We start from the raw sequence: 17,731 nt of genomic DNA, 5'->3' as shown, positions 1-17,731 counted from the left end.
ACAAATGAGAAATAATTGGACAGACATTAAAAATCTCCCACTATTGCTATAAGCTGTTTGGCTGACACAGACGATTGCTGACTCTCTTTGCAAATGTATTTGGAGGCTATTTAGGGGTCGACTGTTTGCACATGAGGTTCTGTACGCTTTGCATTTGTTCACCTGTCTGCACAAATCAGTTCAGATGAGTTTGGCAGCTTTGTATGGTTAATACTGACTTAGACCAAATTCGGGGAGCCATTACACCATCATACCATTACAGTGTAGGTCATGCCCAACCATCAACGTATTACTTCTCACGTAGTTAATGTCCGTTACGAAAATTTTGTTGATCGTCTAAAATATCGCTCCTGCTAAATATAATGCCGAAATTTCGGTTTGTTGGTCCCTGACAATTCACGTTTACTTTCACATTCACAATTCACATTTACTTAAATCTATGACATCGCAATGGCTGCTGATTTTCATGTGTCAAGGTTGATAGTAGCGATAGATAACAAGGCTTCACTTGTGTGTAAATTGTCCGGCATGTTTAAGGTGGTGTGATATTACAGCTTCATTTTGGTGCAATTAGGTCACCCTTTCAGGGCCGACTTTCTTCCATAAGCAATGTTCTATATGTTACATATCATTATGCACTACACACCATCATACCATTAATTATCATTATGCACTACACACCATCATACCATTACATACCATCATGCACTACACACCATCATGCCATTACATATCATTATGCACTACACACCATCATACCATCACATACCATTATGCACTACACACCATCATACCATTACATACCATCATGCACTACACACCATCATACCATCACATACCATTATGCACTACATACCATCATACCATTACATATCATTATGCACTACACACCATCATACCATTACATACCATCATGCACTACACACCATCATACCATCACATATCATTATGCACTACACACCATCATACCATTACATACCATCATGCACTACACACCATCATACCATTACATATCATTATGCACTACACACCATCATACCATTACATACCATTATGTACTACACACAATCATACCATCACATACCATCATGCACTACACACCATCATACCATTACATATCATTATGCACTACACACCATCATACCATTACATACCAATATGCACTACACACCATCATACCATTACATACCATTATGTACTACACACCATCATACCATCACATATCATTATGCACTACACACCATCATACCATTACATATCATTATGCACTACACACCATCATACCATTACATACCATCATGCACTACATACCATCATACCATTACATATCATTATGCACTACACACCATCATACCATTACATACCATCATGCACTACACACCATCATACCATTACATATCATTATGCACTACACACCATCATACCATTACATACCATCATGCACTACACACCATCATACCATTACATACCATCATGCACTACACACCATCATACCATTACATATCATTATGCACTACACACCATCATACCATTACATATCATTATGCACTACACACCATCATACCATTACATACCATTATGCACTACACACCATCATACCATTACATACCATCATGCACTACACACAATACTGCATTATATACCATTATGCACTACACTCCATCATACCATTACATACCATCATACACTACACACCATCATACCATCACATACCATTATGCACTACACACCATCATACCATTACATACCATTATGCACTACACACAATACTGCATTATATACCATTATGCACTACACACCATCATACCATTACATACCATTATGCACTACACACAATACTGCATTATATACCATTATGCACTCCACACCATCATACCATTACATACCATTATGCACTACACACCATCATACCATTACATACCAATATGCACTACACACCATCATACCATTACATACCATTATGTACTACACACCATCATACCATCACATATCATTATGCACTACACACCATCATACCATTACATATCATTATGCACTACACACCATCATACCATTACATACCATCATGCACTACATACCATCATACCATTACATATCATTATGCACTACACACCATCATACCATTACATACCATCATGCACTACACACCATCATACCATCACATATCACTATGCACTACACACCATCATACCATTACATACCATCATGCACTACACACCATCATACCATTACATATCATTATGCACTACACACCATCATACCATCACATACCATTATGCACTACATACCATCATACCATTACATATCATTATGCACTACACACCATCATACCATTACATACCATCATGCACTACACACCATCATACCATCACATATCATTATGCACTACACACCATCATACCATTACATACCATCATGCACTACACACCATCATACCATTACATATCATTATGCACTACACACCATCATACCATTACATACCATTATGTACTACACACAATCATACCATCACATACCATCATGCACTACACACCATCATACCATTACATATCATTATGCACTACACACCATCATACCATTACATACCAATATGCACTACACACCATCATACCATTACATACCATTATGTACTACACACCATCATACCATCACATATCATTATGCACTACACACCATCATACCATTACATATCATTATGCACTACACACCATCATACCATTACATTCCATCATGCACTACATACCATCATACCATTACATATCATTATGCACTACACACCATCATACCATTACATATCATTATGCACTACACACCATCATACCATTACATACCATCATGCACTACACACCATCATACCATTACATATCATTATGCACTACACACCATCATACCATTACATACCATCATGCACTACACACCATCATACCATTACATACCATCATGCACTACACACCATCATACCATTACATATCATTATGCACTACACACCATCATACCATTACATATCATTATGCACTACACACCATCATACCATTACATACCATTATGCACTACACACCATCATACCATTACATACCATCATGCACTACACACAATACTGCATTATATACCATTATGCACTACACTCCATCATACCATTACATACCATCATGCACTACACACCATCATACCATCACATACCATTATGCACTACACACCATCATACCATTACATACCATTATGCACTACACACAATACTGCATTATATACCATTATGCACTACACACCATCATACCATTACATACCATTATGCACTACACACAATACTGCATTATATACCATTATGCACTCCACACCATCATACCATTACATACCATTATGCACTACACACCATCATACCATTACATATCATTATGCACTACACACCATCATACCATTACATATCATTATGCACTACACACCATCATACCATTACATATCATTATGCACTACACACCATCATACCATTACATATCATTATGCACTACACACCATCATACCATTACATACCATTATGCACTACACACCATCATACCATTACATACCATCATGCACTACACACAATACTGCATTATATACCATTATGCACCACACACCATTATGTATGAACTAATGCACTCCTGTTCTACGCCACTATATCTTAAAATGTGATCAGAGTAGGCTATTGTCTTCTAAAATGGCAAGAATAAGACCAAATCATAGATTACTGATTGTTTGGTATGAAGTTTATTTAGGTCGATGAACTATCTTGTATAAGTTTATTTAGGTCAATGCACTATCTTGTATAAGTTTATTTAGGTCAATGCACTATCTTGTATAAGTTTATTTAGGTCAATGCACTATCTTGTATAAGTTTATTTAGGTCAATGCACTATCTTGTATAAGTTTATTTAGGTCAATGCACTATCTTATAAAAAGTTTATTTTTATGAAGTTAGCGTATTGAACTAGCAAACACTCAATGATAACTATACTTTCAGAAGCACAATCTTCAAGCAACTAAGATAAGTCATATTAAATACCCATCCTAACTAACAGGCAACGGATGTTGGTCATTACTTTCTCTTCATAGTTTTAAATCATTGTTTGTCACGTTCTCTCATCCTTTGTATGCTTCATTTTATGGTTTAGTTTAAAGGTCGTTATTTATCGCTGCCAGGGGAACAAGAATATGCTCTAGTAGTAGATAGTTACTAAGTGTGTAGAGATTTCTGAGAGTCAATTCAAAGATGATGGTCAACAACTACTGCTAGCTGGTGAGTGAACAGCTGTTACCTATTGCTTAGCTATTGCAGCTATACCTGACTCTGTAGGGATGTTATGATGTCATCTAGCCATGTGTTTGTTTGTTTATCCTGTTATGAATAGAGAAGGTTAGGGCTTGCATGTCTTTATCCATTTGTGTTATTGAGTGAACCGCCAACGCAGTTCACCCATCTCTTTTAGCGAGCTTTGCCATTAGGTAGGGCCGGTCATGGATCACCCTTGTTTTGGTGTAAGTTTTCTCACCTGCTATGGCCATTCTAGTGTGTGCACAAGGTTAGTGGCATGTCTGTTCAATAAAGCAAGTGGGATTTGTCTCTCTTGGTTTTACACAATTTGTCAGATGTTCTTTTGACTGGATATCTGTTTTACAGCACGAATTAAAATAACAGCCAATCGAAGTGGCAGCAAGACAATTTTTAGCACTATTTTATATGAAATATTTTATCATTTGTTTGATTGAGCAAAATCAAATTGACTATGAATTTGATTTATGGTAATGCTAGTCGTGTCACTCGTGTGCGTGCCAACAGCATGTATTGCCTATGTCTACACTCCAGTCAGTATATTTGTTGGGAAGGGTCCATGGGCTGTCCCGTTGTTGAGCTGTTTAGGATGAGCAGTTTGCATGAGAAGTTGTCTCCCGTTTGTTAAACAGATGGCCTGCTTTTATTTTCCGACCTTGCTAAGCTTTTCAATAGAATAACACCTATTCTCCTAATACTGGTAAGTGTGGGAATTTTCCAATTTTTCAGATAAGCATTATATATATATATATATAGATGTATGCAAGCTGTGCAAACCGGCGTTGCACGCGTATTAAAAATCAGCTTATAAACATTTGGAGGTAATGAGAGTTGCCTGCCACTTGCTATTAGCCTGGCACATTGCCAATGAATAATTTGAGTAAGCTTATTAATAAGAGCTACCCATTTTCGTGACGTTACACAATCACGCTGCGTAGTAACGAAAAGTGTTAGCGTATTTGCTCCCATATAGCGACATATATCGCCTAGCAAATCTATTAATTGTGTGTGGCTGAATTGGTAAGGCGTTGGACTGGCGAAGGGGAATATCCGAGATCAGATCTTATGCGGTCCGGATTCTCTATTCCAAGATTTTAATAGCTATAGATGGACATACACAACAGTGACAGATATTCACATCAACTTTGAGAAATATATATATAGATAAAATACATCTGGTTTGCTGCTTGCTCTGAAGACATGCAGCTGTATTTACATCTTATGCTATTAGCATTGTTGAAGGTGTAGGGGGTGATATTTTTGCAACCTTCAAAACGAGGCCCCCATGTTGTTCCTAGCCGAGTCACAAGTCGTATACATTAGTTGGACGCTTTAAAATATACTTGGACATTGAAAACATAGCTTTCGGAGATTGTAAAACAATTTGCTTGCACTACTAAAGTCATTTCAAATGGTTGGATTACAAAAAGCAAATGTTTTTGTATAAAAGTATAAACTAAATTATGTATGATGTTTAGGTATTAATGATTTGCGTGAGCATCTGCTAAGTGAAAATTTTGTTTCGTATTCTGTAATTGTGTCATGATCACAGAAACCATGGTTAAGTCGGGATTATAAGATTTAGAGCTATCTACACTAGCAGAAGGAGCAACTTCTCACAGTTATTTTGCAAAAAAATTTTTGATTCCAGCTTAATTACAGCAGATTTATGGTCAATAAACTGAATGCACGTTTACCATTAGTGCGAAAACATACTTCCGAGAAAACTGGTGTTGAAGTCTGAGAAACGAAAACCGATGCACAATTTTGTTTACATTTCAAAACGTCATAGCAACCAATATTAAGAAGTTGTGATATTTATCTAGATTTCTGTGTATATATCCAAAACATTATGCTGAATTTAAAAATGTAAACAGATTTTAGCTGGTTGTCATGGAATTAGCTGTATATCTATAAAAAAGATGTATTACTTAATTTTGCAGATATTGAAAACGGCTTGGCAGTACAGCGATATTGAGCACAGCCGTAGTATCATCAACAAAATCTTTAAAAAAATAATAACAGTAACATTGCACACCATCGGTCACTATATTCTTTGATCTTGTAAATTCGAATAATTATTCTTATAATTAAATCTTAAAAAATCAAATAATTATTTTTATAATTAAATATTGTAATATTCTTATAAGAATTGTTAGGAATATATCATCGTCATTCCCTTTACTTTTACTGCTTTTGACATCAGTTAGAATATCAAAGTACTAATTATAGGTGTCCAAATGTCAGAATTATCTTTCAAATCGGCAAAAAAGAAACGATTACATTTTTCGGACGCCATTTTTCAGTACTTCCTGTTTAGCATAGCGACGGTTTTAAGGGTTTTTTCCGAGGTTTAAAGACATTTATTATCTAAACTGACTTCAGATTCAGAAAGATCACTCTTTGATTGGTACAGAAACATGTGTTACAAAAATCGGATAACTCAACTCCGTGATTTGCGACTTAACCATGGTTTCTGTGACCGCGACCCAATTGTGTATTGCTCAGTCATCGCTCTCGCTTCCTTCATTGTTTGATCTATTTTTTATTTAATTTATCATCTAAAGCTAGAGGTTTTATTATGTTACTATGACCAATGTTCCTTGAGCTACGATTGGGCCTAAAGAGGTGGAGTCACCCAGCGACATTGCACAGAGTCAGTTGAAGAGCACTGGCCAGCAGCCATTAGAGTCGAACCTAAGACTCAAATAGGAACAAGAATTACCAGACTTAGGTACATATGCGATAGTTGTGATTTTATTTCCCAAATTAGTAATTGTCTTCTTTTTTGTTCAAGGCATGTCCGAATAGGTCAATGAAATTGCAATCATAATAGCTCCTGGCTGTTGAATGGACATCTCTCCGACAAGACAAAGAGTTGTTTGCTTTGAACAGTATCAAAGCTGCTGGTGATGGGGCTGATAAGCTGATGCAATGGTGCATGCTGCCTCAGATGACTAGGGATGCCACAGATGACTAGGGCTGCCACAGATGACTAGGGCTGCCACAGGTGACTAGGGCTGCCACAGATGACTAGGGCTGCCACAGATGACTAGGGCTGCCACAGATTACTAGGGTTGCCACAGATGACTAGGGCTGCCACAGATGACTAGGGCTGCCACAGATGACTAGGGTTGCCACAGATGACTAGGGCTGCCACAGATGACTAGGGCTGCCACAGATGACTAGGGCTGCCACAGATGACTAGGGATGCCACAGATGACTAGGGATGCCGCAAATGGTTTGGGCTGCCACAGATGACTAGGGATGCCGCAGATGATTTGGGCTGCCACAGATTACTAGGGCTGCCACAGATGACGAGTGTTAAGCGGCTTGTGTACTCCATTAATTAACAGGAGCTTATGTATTTCCACTGGTTATAGTATCCATTCTTATTGCATAATTGTACATAATCGCGTATTTTTGACCGGTTTATGCCCCTGGTACTAACCCTATTAGTACGTTGATGGTTTAAAACAGTTGCGTGATTGTTGTCTAATAAGCTATAGCTGGTTTATTAATGACCGGCTGCTAGTCTTCGGGCAGGTGGCCAATCTCCTTGTAACTCTTACTTATGATGCTTGCGAGCTCTTATGTGTAGAGAGTATGTGTTTGGTACTTGGTGTTCGGGTTCCAATATCACAAGAATTGCGGTAGTTTCTATTTCGATCGAAACACTATGCTAGACGATAACCTAGTTTGGTATTTTGGTATTTGTATACCTATCGACATATCGTTACGAGCTAGGCTTGATATTGTATGTTTAAGATTTGTAGGCGATTAAACCAAATACTTGTCGACAAGTTTTGAAAGTGAAATATAGAAGATAACTCCAAATTCATTAACAGACCAAGACTAAAATAATTGCTTATTATTTTAACTCTTGTTTTAAGTTCTTATACTGCTTTAAGAAAAGACCAGAGGAATGCCTGGCGTTGTCCGGGTAATAAAAGTCTTTGCACAGAAAAATGTATTTTTATTTAACATATAACAACAGTTACCTTTCTAACTTTTAAACTTCATATCATGAGAACAAATAAAACAATTGTAAAAGTTTTCAAGCTTTGTCAAACAACTGTAACTTTCAAGCTTCAAATCATGATAAAATGTTTTGTGCAGGTCAAATAATTTAAGAAACAAAATAAAACAACTATAAAAGAGTTTAAGTATTAATGTGAAATAATTAGCAAGTAAGAGCTAAATTAAATTTGTTTTGCTACGAGTACAATAAAAGATGATTTGGTAATGATACAATTAATACGAACTGAGAAAACAATAAAAATCCTGAATATGTTGAATTAATGATAACAATTAGGGCAGAGAAGTGTATGTATATAAAAAGGTTACTGTTTCACCAGAAGCTATCCATCAAAACTTTGAATACTAGTACCTTCTTTATTTCTACCGTTGGCAAGTGGTATGCAAACGGTAGAAACGGCTGCCATATGTTGGGTTTGCTCATTAAAAATATATGCACTACATAGTCAGCAGATTGAGAACACGACTCCAAGAAAATACACTCCAACTGGGTTGGAGTAAACAAAAAACCATCACAGTATGCAGATGGCAGCATGCAGATAGCAGCGGCATCAGCTAGCCTGCAAAAACCTTAAAAATTGATTAATGGCGCTTTGAAACCAAACCTAATATTTGCCATCCGGTTGACTATGCCTTAGCCTGTCTAGACAAACTTGTTTTTGCAGAGTTGTCCCCCCCCTCCCCCCCCCCCCCGGCGAGCAACACAACAGCTCATCACAAGACGTACTGCACCTGATGCATCAGCTGCACTTATAGGGAGTTGTTCTCTTCTGTCTATGCGGCTTGGCTGCGATGTTATGTCGGTCGCTCCATTGGTAATCATAACGAATTTCGCGCAAAAGTTTATGTAGAAAAAAATAAAATTACAACATTTAATCATCGACCAGCCTCTGCGGTAAACTGTAGTAGAACTTCAGAAGCTCTATATATATATATATATATATATATATATATATATATATATATATATATATATATATATATATACATATATATGTATATATACTTATATATGTATATATACATATATATGTATATATACATATATGTATATATATATGATTAACAGAAGAATTATTATGGGTTACTCTTCAGCGTTATGTCTGATGACATTTACGTGGAGGTGAATGACAATACCGCAGTCTCAGAATAACTAAAGGAAGCTATATTGTTTATTAAAGACTGTCTAGCTACTACTGGCTGGCCTCGCTCACTTATATCTTTTGGCTTATGCACTTCCTTTTGGAAGGCTACCAAATGTCCTTCGCTTAAATGTTTGAGATTATCTTAATACCATTGAGAGTCAAGTGCCCACGCCGAATCTATGGATTCCTTAGGAAGTCGGATAGGCGTTGTCGAATCTTTCTGTTATTGTCCAAACATCAATAGCGAGCATGAGAATACTTTTTGGGTCGATTGAGTGGCACTGTGAAAGGTTGGCATGGTGATGGGGAATTTTAATAATATATGATGGAGAGAAGGGTGTGGTGAGTCGCTGTAAACATTGCGATGTGAATGTGTAAAGCCGTGTTGAATTTGGTCAGGAGGCAAATTTATGTACCATGAGAGGATAACTCTGCGAAATGATTCACTCAAGCTACATTCTCATAATTCTCGTTCTCTTGGGCTGTACTTGTGTGAGGCTCTCTGATGTATGCGCTTGAAGTGGGTGTTTATGTGATGTGTCTATGGTGGGTGTTTATGGGATGTCTCTATGTTGGGTGTTTATGTGATGTGTCTATGGTGGGTGTTTATGTGATGTGTCTATGGTGGGTGTTTATGTGATGTGTCTATGGTGGGTGTTTATGTGATGTGTCTATGGTGGGTGTTTATGTGGTGTGTCTATGGTGGATGTTTATGTGATGTGTCTATGGTGGGTGTTTATGTGATGTGTTTATGGTGGGTGTTTATGTGGTGTGTCTATGGTAGGTGTTTATGTGTTGTGTCTATGGCAAGTGTTTATGTGTTGTGTCTATGGTGGGTGTTTACGAGATGTGTCCATAGTTAGTTGCTCATAGAACATGTCTACAGTTGGTATCTCTGTGACCAGGAGTAGTGCTCATATTTATTCAAGTTTTCCTTTATTTGTTAAGACTCGTAACTTTATACAGTCATACTTGGACTTACGAGCTTAATGCGTTCCGAGACTGAGCTCGTATGTCTATTTACTTGCATGTTGGTGCAATTTATTTTTATATAGAACAATTAAATATATATTGATTGGTTTCCATACTCTAAAAAAATGCAAATAAAACACTCAAAACAAGATATTGTAATAGAAAGGAAATGTTGGTTATTGTCCTAACTTGCCACATGCTTTCAAAAGCAATAAATAAAAATAATGCAAGGAAATGTGATTAATTAAAATGTAAAATACATACAATAGCAGCTACCGCTAGCATTTGTCAGGGAGGGAGAGATAAGTTATCTTTCATTACAACAGTTGACTTTGATAAATTTGGATTTTATCAAAGTCTTAAAAGACAAACTTCGAAGCAAACCTAAGAGCAAACTTTCATTGATAACTTAACGTAATTAAAATTTCTTCGGCGTTCATAGTTTTAAGTTTCTCGCTGGTCAGCTAATTTTTCCTTTGTTTCGCTCTCACGACCAGCCAGCTGTTTCAAGAGAAACCTATCTGAGGACGTTTGCCTTTATCTCCCTTTCAACATGTTACCATTAGGACGAACACAGGTGTCGTCACAAAGGGTTAATGCATGACCACTAGCCAACTTGTCCGAATGTCAATTTTTTATAGTTTTGATAAATAGCACCGGCCTTTTCGCATAGCATTGTTTCAGTTACGCTGTCACCGACCAATTGTTTTTCTTTTATCCCATGCCTGAGCAGTCTCTCCATCAGAGGTCGTGAAGATCGCTGCGCCGTTTAGAAACTATGGTTAGTCTTTTTACGAACTAAATGCCCTGAATATAATCTTTCTGTTTGATAATTGTGGATGTATTTCTGTCATATTGCTGAGCTAGCTCAATCACGCATACACATTTCGCATATTTTTCAATAATTTTCCATTTAGTATCAATTCTTATCACTCGCTTTTTCTTTGCATTATCTTACATTTTACTGGCAAACTTTTGGTCTACACACAGTACTTTTAATTCACATAATTTTGCAATGAAAATTGCGCACAAAAAACACGGTACAAAAGTATAACCTGAGCAGTTGAAAAATACAGACTGATGCTGTTCTCATAAAACACCTCCGACATGTTTGGCAACTGACTCATGTGCTCGTATCTCAAACATGGCTTGTATGTTAGTGCTAAAACTTGCTTAAAAGCTGGCTCGTATCTCAAGTTTCTCGTACGCTGGGGCGCTCATAAGTTGAAGTATTACTGTACATGAATCACTTGTTCTCACTTAAGAGTTGTCCACCCGATGCTTTTATTTTATTGAAGATTTCAACATATACAAATTCTTAAAATGAGACAGCAATTGTTGCTTTTAATCGAAATCCGGCTCATTATTTTAAAGCTGGCAACTGATGGTGTGAATGTCACTCGCAGGTGCTTGCTGCTGCAGGTATTTGCAGGTGCTTGCTGCTGCAAGGTGCTTGCTGCTGCAGGTACTTGCTGCTGCTGGTGCTTGCTGCTGCAGGTACTTGCTGCTGCAGGTGCTTGCTGCTGCAGGTACTTGCTGTTGCAGGTACTTGCTGCCGCAGGTGCTTGCTGCCGCGGGTGCTTGCTGCTGCGGGTGCTTGTTGCTGCAGGTACTTGTTGCTGCAGGTACTTGCAGGTGCTTGCTGCTACAGGTGCTTGCTGCTGCAGGTGTTTGCTGCCGCAGGTACTTGCTGCTGCAGGTGCTTGCTGCTGCAGGTACTTGCTGTTGCAGGTAGGCCTACTTGCTGCCGCAGGTGCTTGCTGCCGCGGGTGCTTGCTGCTGCGGGTGCTTGCTGCTGCAGGTACTTGCAGGTGCTTGCTGCTACAGGTGCTTGCTGCTGCAGGTGCTTGCTGCTGCAGGTACTTGCTGCTGCTGGTACTTGCGTCGTATCTGTGTTAAAGTGTTATGCATCATTATTTGCTAGGCTCCTCCTCCATCTAAAAAGCTTTAGCAATGCTGGATATCTCGATAACCTTGAGGACAACAGAAGTCATCAGCAGGATTTGGCATTTACATGTAGCTACTAGGGTTGCATGGGAGACATTCTATATAATTTATGGCCTCTGGAAATATACACACACTATTAAGCAGTTTTTTTGAAGATCTTTGCTCTGATCATAGTTGCTCGGAAATGGGTTAACTAAGTTTCTTAGCCTTGACCTTATTGCGTTCCCAACAGTCGGAAAGAACTACCATTTTGACGGGTTATAGGCTCCAACTTGTAATGTCTTTAAAAACTTTGCACAAAACTCACCTCTTTTCATCCAACTTTAAAGTTTTTGCGAGTGATGAGTCAGCCTGGAGTGTGTGTGTAATATTGCCAATTGCGTTTTGAGACAAAATTCCATCAGGGTACAAAAATAATTCTATGAATTAATTAAAAGAAACCAAAATAACTTCCTTCAACATTACTGGACTACTACTACAGGCTGCTAACATTATTTCTCTTGAGGCTGGCTCAGTGCTCATTAATAATCAATTAATTGGGGAAGAGCTGGACAAAATTCAAAAGCTTTTGTGCAAACCCTTAGTAATCATAGAAAATAATTTATAAAATTCATTCTAATAAATTTCAACCAGTTAGAGGATTGCGTATTAGCATTCATAAGAGTTCAAAGTCATATAAATAATATAAAAGCTCTGTTTTCGATTTCACTGACGCAAAAGCTTTCAAATTTAGCACAAATCTTTTTGGACACAAATACATCTGTTTAAAGCTGCAAACTGAGGTGTTTTTTTGGATTCTCTACATGTCAGATGTTTGTGACGTGGGTACACATCAGGCCTATGTGTTCAGATTCTTATCATTTGCCCCTCAAAATTATCGAAGAATTATGGTACATGAGCATTTGGAATAAACTGGTATACGAGGGTACGAAATAATCTGATATACGACGTTACGGAATAATGTTGTACGCGAGGATACGGAATAATCTGGTATACGAGGGTACGGAATAATCTGGTATACGAGGGTACGGAATAATCTGGTATACGAGGGTACGGAATAATCTGGTATACGAGGGTACGGAATAATCTGGTATACGAGGGTACGAAATAATCTGGTATACGAGGGTACGGAATAATCTGGTATACGAGGGTACGGAATAATCCGGTATATGAGGGTACGGAATAATCTGGTATACGAGGGTATGGAATAATCCGGTATACGAGGGTACGAAATAATCTGGTACACGAGGATGCGGAATAATCTGGTTTGTATGGTCTTCTGGCAATGAATGCCAGTACTGCATGTTTGCTGATAATTATTCAGGCTGGTTTTAGATTCCCTAATCCTATCCTAGAGGCATACGTGTTGTGATAAAATGTCGAAAGAATCACAAATTTAATCTCATAACCTTGGAGTTATCTTCCATATGCGTTGTCAGGGGTTTGTAAAAACGTATAATTACTCTCTCGAAAACCCGCGAATGAATGTAACGAAACATTTTAGCATGCATCAAGTTTTGTTATAAAGAAAGTATTTTGTTATTATAGCCTAAAAACCATTCATACAAACCAAATTCATAAAAACCTCAGGCCATTGCTTTTGCTGATGCATCGCCACGGATACGCTTTCTACTATCAACAAAATCTACCCGACTTGGTTATAGTGTACCATTGTGTACCTAATCAAAGCAAGAATCAACATATTTTCCTAAAGCTGTGTGGAGTATGTACTTCAAGTGTGCCCCTATGTTTGGGTAGCGGACAACTCCCTAAATGCCTTAGTTAGTATTTGTGAACTGTGATAACTATTATAACTCTCGCTTCATATGAAAAGTTTATGATGGATGTTAGACCTGGTTTTTATTGGATTCGTTCGCGTATAGTCCTTTTAATCGATAAAGTAATTAGTGTGCTGTTCATACATACGCTGTTAAAATGGTATGAGTAGATAACTCCTAATGTATCGATATGCGTTGGTCGACCCGCATACTTGTCATGTACAATACGTAGATATCAATGTGATGTTTACTATGTTGTTAACTTGCCTTCTACGATGAAAATCAGGAGAAATATGTAACTTTGGAGTCACTCATTTGTTATTGATTATTTGTTCCTAAGTTTAACACAGTTCATTGTTTGTACTTGTACATAAATAAGGAACATATGATATTACATAAATAATCTATTCTTAGTTTGTACAACTACATGTACCTTAGCTTCACTGCCTGCCTTAGCTTAGCCATAGCAACCAAATATCAATCATTAGCTGTAGTTTTTTCATTTACGATAAAATACAGAAGCGGTGTCTCAACTACTTAAAATTTTTCTAGAATGACTTTCACAAGAGTTTTGAGTGTTTGAGAAGGATAAACACTTAATTTATTACCCGCCTCCTAATCAGAATAAACACTCTAAATTAAAACAGGCAAAAACTGTCTAATAATATTATGATGATTTACTCGTTCTGCTAGTGGTCGTTAAGTAATTGTCCATCGTTAGTTTGGGCTGCCCATAAAAGGTAGTACGAATCATAACCTAAATAAAATGATGTATCAGAAGATTTGATCCCCGCGGGTTGTGAGACTTTGTTAAGTTTATTATGGAGGGAAAGTCTCAGCGTGACAAGTCATTCGTGCGGTTATCAATTGAATGTACCCTGAGCTGTCTCTCGCTGTCACATGTCAGTAAACTGTGACTAAGCTCTATGTCATTTCCACTTGCACCTATCCACTGGATATCCAATTGACACAAAGGATGCTAGATGATTGATGAGTCAGCCCGTCTTCCTATGAATAAATAAACAATACACAAATGACTCGCTAAGAAGATGCAATACATTTCACTGCCCCTTTTTCATTTAATTTGTCAAAATACCATTAGCGAGCTGACAAATTTAACCAACTGGCTCTGTAGCTTTCTCAGATGTCGTTACATAGCAACCTCTGGAATAAGATTTTTGTAATTCATTACCCTATTGGCTGAACTAATCATATCGGTAATGATGACTGGTTTAATGAATTCAAATTAGATATACTTGATGTTCAACCCATTATATCTGTGTAAGAGATGCCTACTCCCTTTCTGGTGTCTGCTTGGGTGTTGGAGGCAAAAGGATGACTAGATACGAGTTTCGGAATTAATTCGCCTTTTTCATCAAAACTGTAGACAGACATGAACTCTTTGATAAAACAATGACGCCAAATTGCACTGCCTTCGCGCGATACTTACCTCAATGTTCAGGAAGTACAACAAGCAAAGTTTCTTTTTTGTTTGAGACAACCGAATGCAAATATCTGGTAGTGCTTTTACAGTAGCTGATAGACCCCTCATTAGTTTCCTAGCAAAAGCATACCACACAATTGAAAAAACTTAAAATTTATGAGAAATGAAATTGCAAGACCTTTTTACGCTTAAAAATTTTTCTGTTTTTGGTACTTTGTTTCCATGATAATGCTATTGCCCCCTGCCAAGTGAAACAAGATTACAAGTTTAACAATATTTTTAATATATTAGCTTTCTGTTCAAGACAGATGTTTCACTCTCTACCTTGGCCAATTGTATCGTTTGCTCTAAAAAACTATATTTATTTAATTTTCATTTCAAACCAATACTGTACAAACTTTCAAACTTTTAAATACGAAAAAGTTAAATAAGGGTCACTTACGCGGGAGTCACTTACGCGGGAGTCACTTACATAAAAAGTCAATACTGCCGAACATTTGCGTCAGGTTAACAACCTTGAAAATTTGCTCAGGTGTTTATTAGTGGGTCGGTTTACATGCACCATTAATCTGGACTTAATGAAATTTCTCTAGATGCAAACTTCACTAACTGTATAAAAACCACCTTAAATAATTTTTAAAAGAGAAACCAATGGAATGGCAGTGATTGACAGCTATGTTCAGCAGCAGCTAGATATCAAATCCACTTTCCCTCGACTGCCTGCGCCCAATATAAGTATATTAAACCATCTATGGAAGATTTTCAATTTCATCGCGAGTCATTCATGTGGGTGGCAGGCAAATCATACCTTTCACTTGTAAACAATAACATAAACATTGTAGATTCAATAGGCACTTGTTACGCAGCTCTGTTCAAGCCGAAGCCAAAACACCTGAGCGCATTCGGGTGTTGGTAAGAGGTCTTTGTGTACGTCTGTGGGATGAGTAGGCCACGCTTGGCTAGTCAAGGGGAGCCATCAACCTATAGCCTTGTCCAGTTATCAAGCTGCTCCTTGCTATCACTGTTTATCATTACATTAGCGGTTGCGTGAACAAACAGCAAACACAAACAGGACCCCAGGCTAGGGCCTGTTCGTTTCTCGAAGGGATGGTTACAAGTCATTTTTTATGAAGACGTTGATAAGTGATGAGTAAGGAAGGATTGCTGTGGTCGGTCATTGTCTGCAGTCATTGTGCACGAGAGACTTAGGCGTGTGGATTAAGAATTCTCAGCTGGGTGCTAGCGTGAGTGTGGTCTCTCTTTTACAGGAAATCTATCACATTCATTTGTGAGTTTGTGAGTTAAACGTTAGTTTCATTGGTATTATGTCACAATAAGTTGAAAGCTGTTACCTTCTGCCAGCATGTAGAATTTTCTTTTATCACACTTTTGGGGTACGATTGAGAATGCCATTCAGGGTATTCTGGTGGCATTCCTGGCAGCCCATTTCTTCTGAAAATATATTTAAAGCGTAACCAGGTAAAAATTGGTTCTGGGACTTTTCAATCTGCGATAGGAAAGTTTTATTTTTAATGTTTTCTACCCATCGTGTGGTATAAAGTGTTTTTTTAATGAAAATTCATGTTTTTTTAAACACAATTACATTTTTGAGCTGCCGTTTTTAATTGGTCAATGGCTACTATCTATGTTGGAATTTTTCTTTTTCAAAATGACTTCAAAATTTTTCTTTTTCAAAATAGTTTTTCTGGCAACTCTATCATTTTTACAGCAACTCTATTGTTCTGCATAAGCCAATTCTCTTTGGTCATTAATCTCTCTTTTCTGCCCTTATCCAAGTTCACGTAGCTGAGTGAGCTCTGGTGCCTGTGTTTCATCTTCATCTTTCAACAGCTTTGGTTTTTCTGATGACATTTCCACGCATACATCACATGCCCTTCGAAGATTTATTATCCAACAAGATAATTAACTTTAGTGCATTGTTTTATCTCGACTAAAGTTTCTGTGAATTCATTTAGTTTTGCGCTTACTGCCTGCACCGTTTAGTTTCGTCTTTATTCCGATGTTCGCCTGATGTTTTATTATAGCTCATAGAGAAGGGAACAGGTGAAAGCTAGTCTATTACACTAAAACATCTCTCATA

General features: G+C 37.6%; 1 protein-coding gene across 5 annotated transcripts in view; it reads left to right on the top strand.

Annotated features, from left to right (window-relative positions):
* Positions 1 to 17,731, top strand: part of LOC137386986 (forkhead box protein P1-like) — a 100,372-nt gene that overhangs the window by 53,057 nt on the left and 29,584 nt on the right. Inside the window, exon 1 of one of the 5 annotated variants that reach the window (XM_068073246.1) lies at positions 16,779 to 16,918. The exons of 3 other annotated variants lie outside the window; for them this stretch is intronic. The gene's annotated coding sequence lies outside the window, so the exon portion shown is untranslated. Of the gene's footprint in view, positions 1 to 16,778; positions 16,927 to 17,731 lie in introns of those variants that run through there. One more of the 5 variants, XM_068073247.1, reaches the window with a different exon arrangement.

The sequence above is a fragment of the Watersipora subatra genome, chromosome 2, assembly GCF_963576615.1.
Source record: "Watersipora subatra chromosome 2, tzWatSuba1.1, whole genome shotgun sequence".
Taxonomy (NCBI): Eukaryota; Metazoa; Bryozoa; class Gymnolaemata; order Cheilostomatida; family Watersiporidae; genus Watersipora; species Watersipora subatra.
This window is presented reverse-complemented; position numbering and strand designations above follow the sequence as displayed.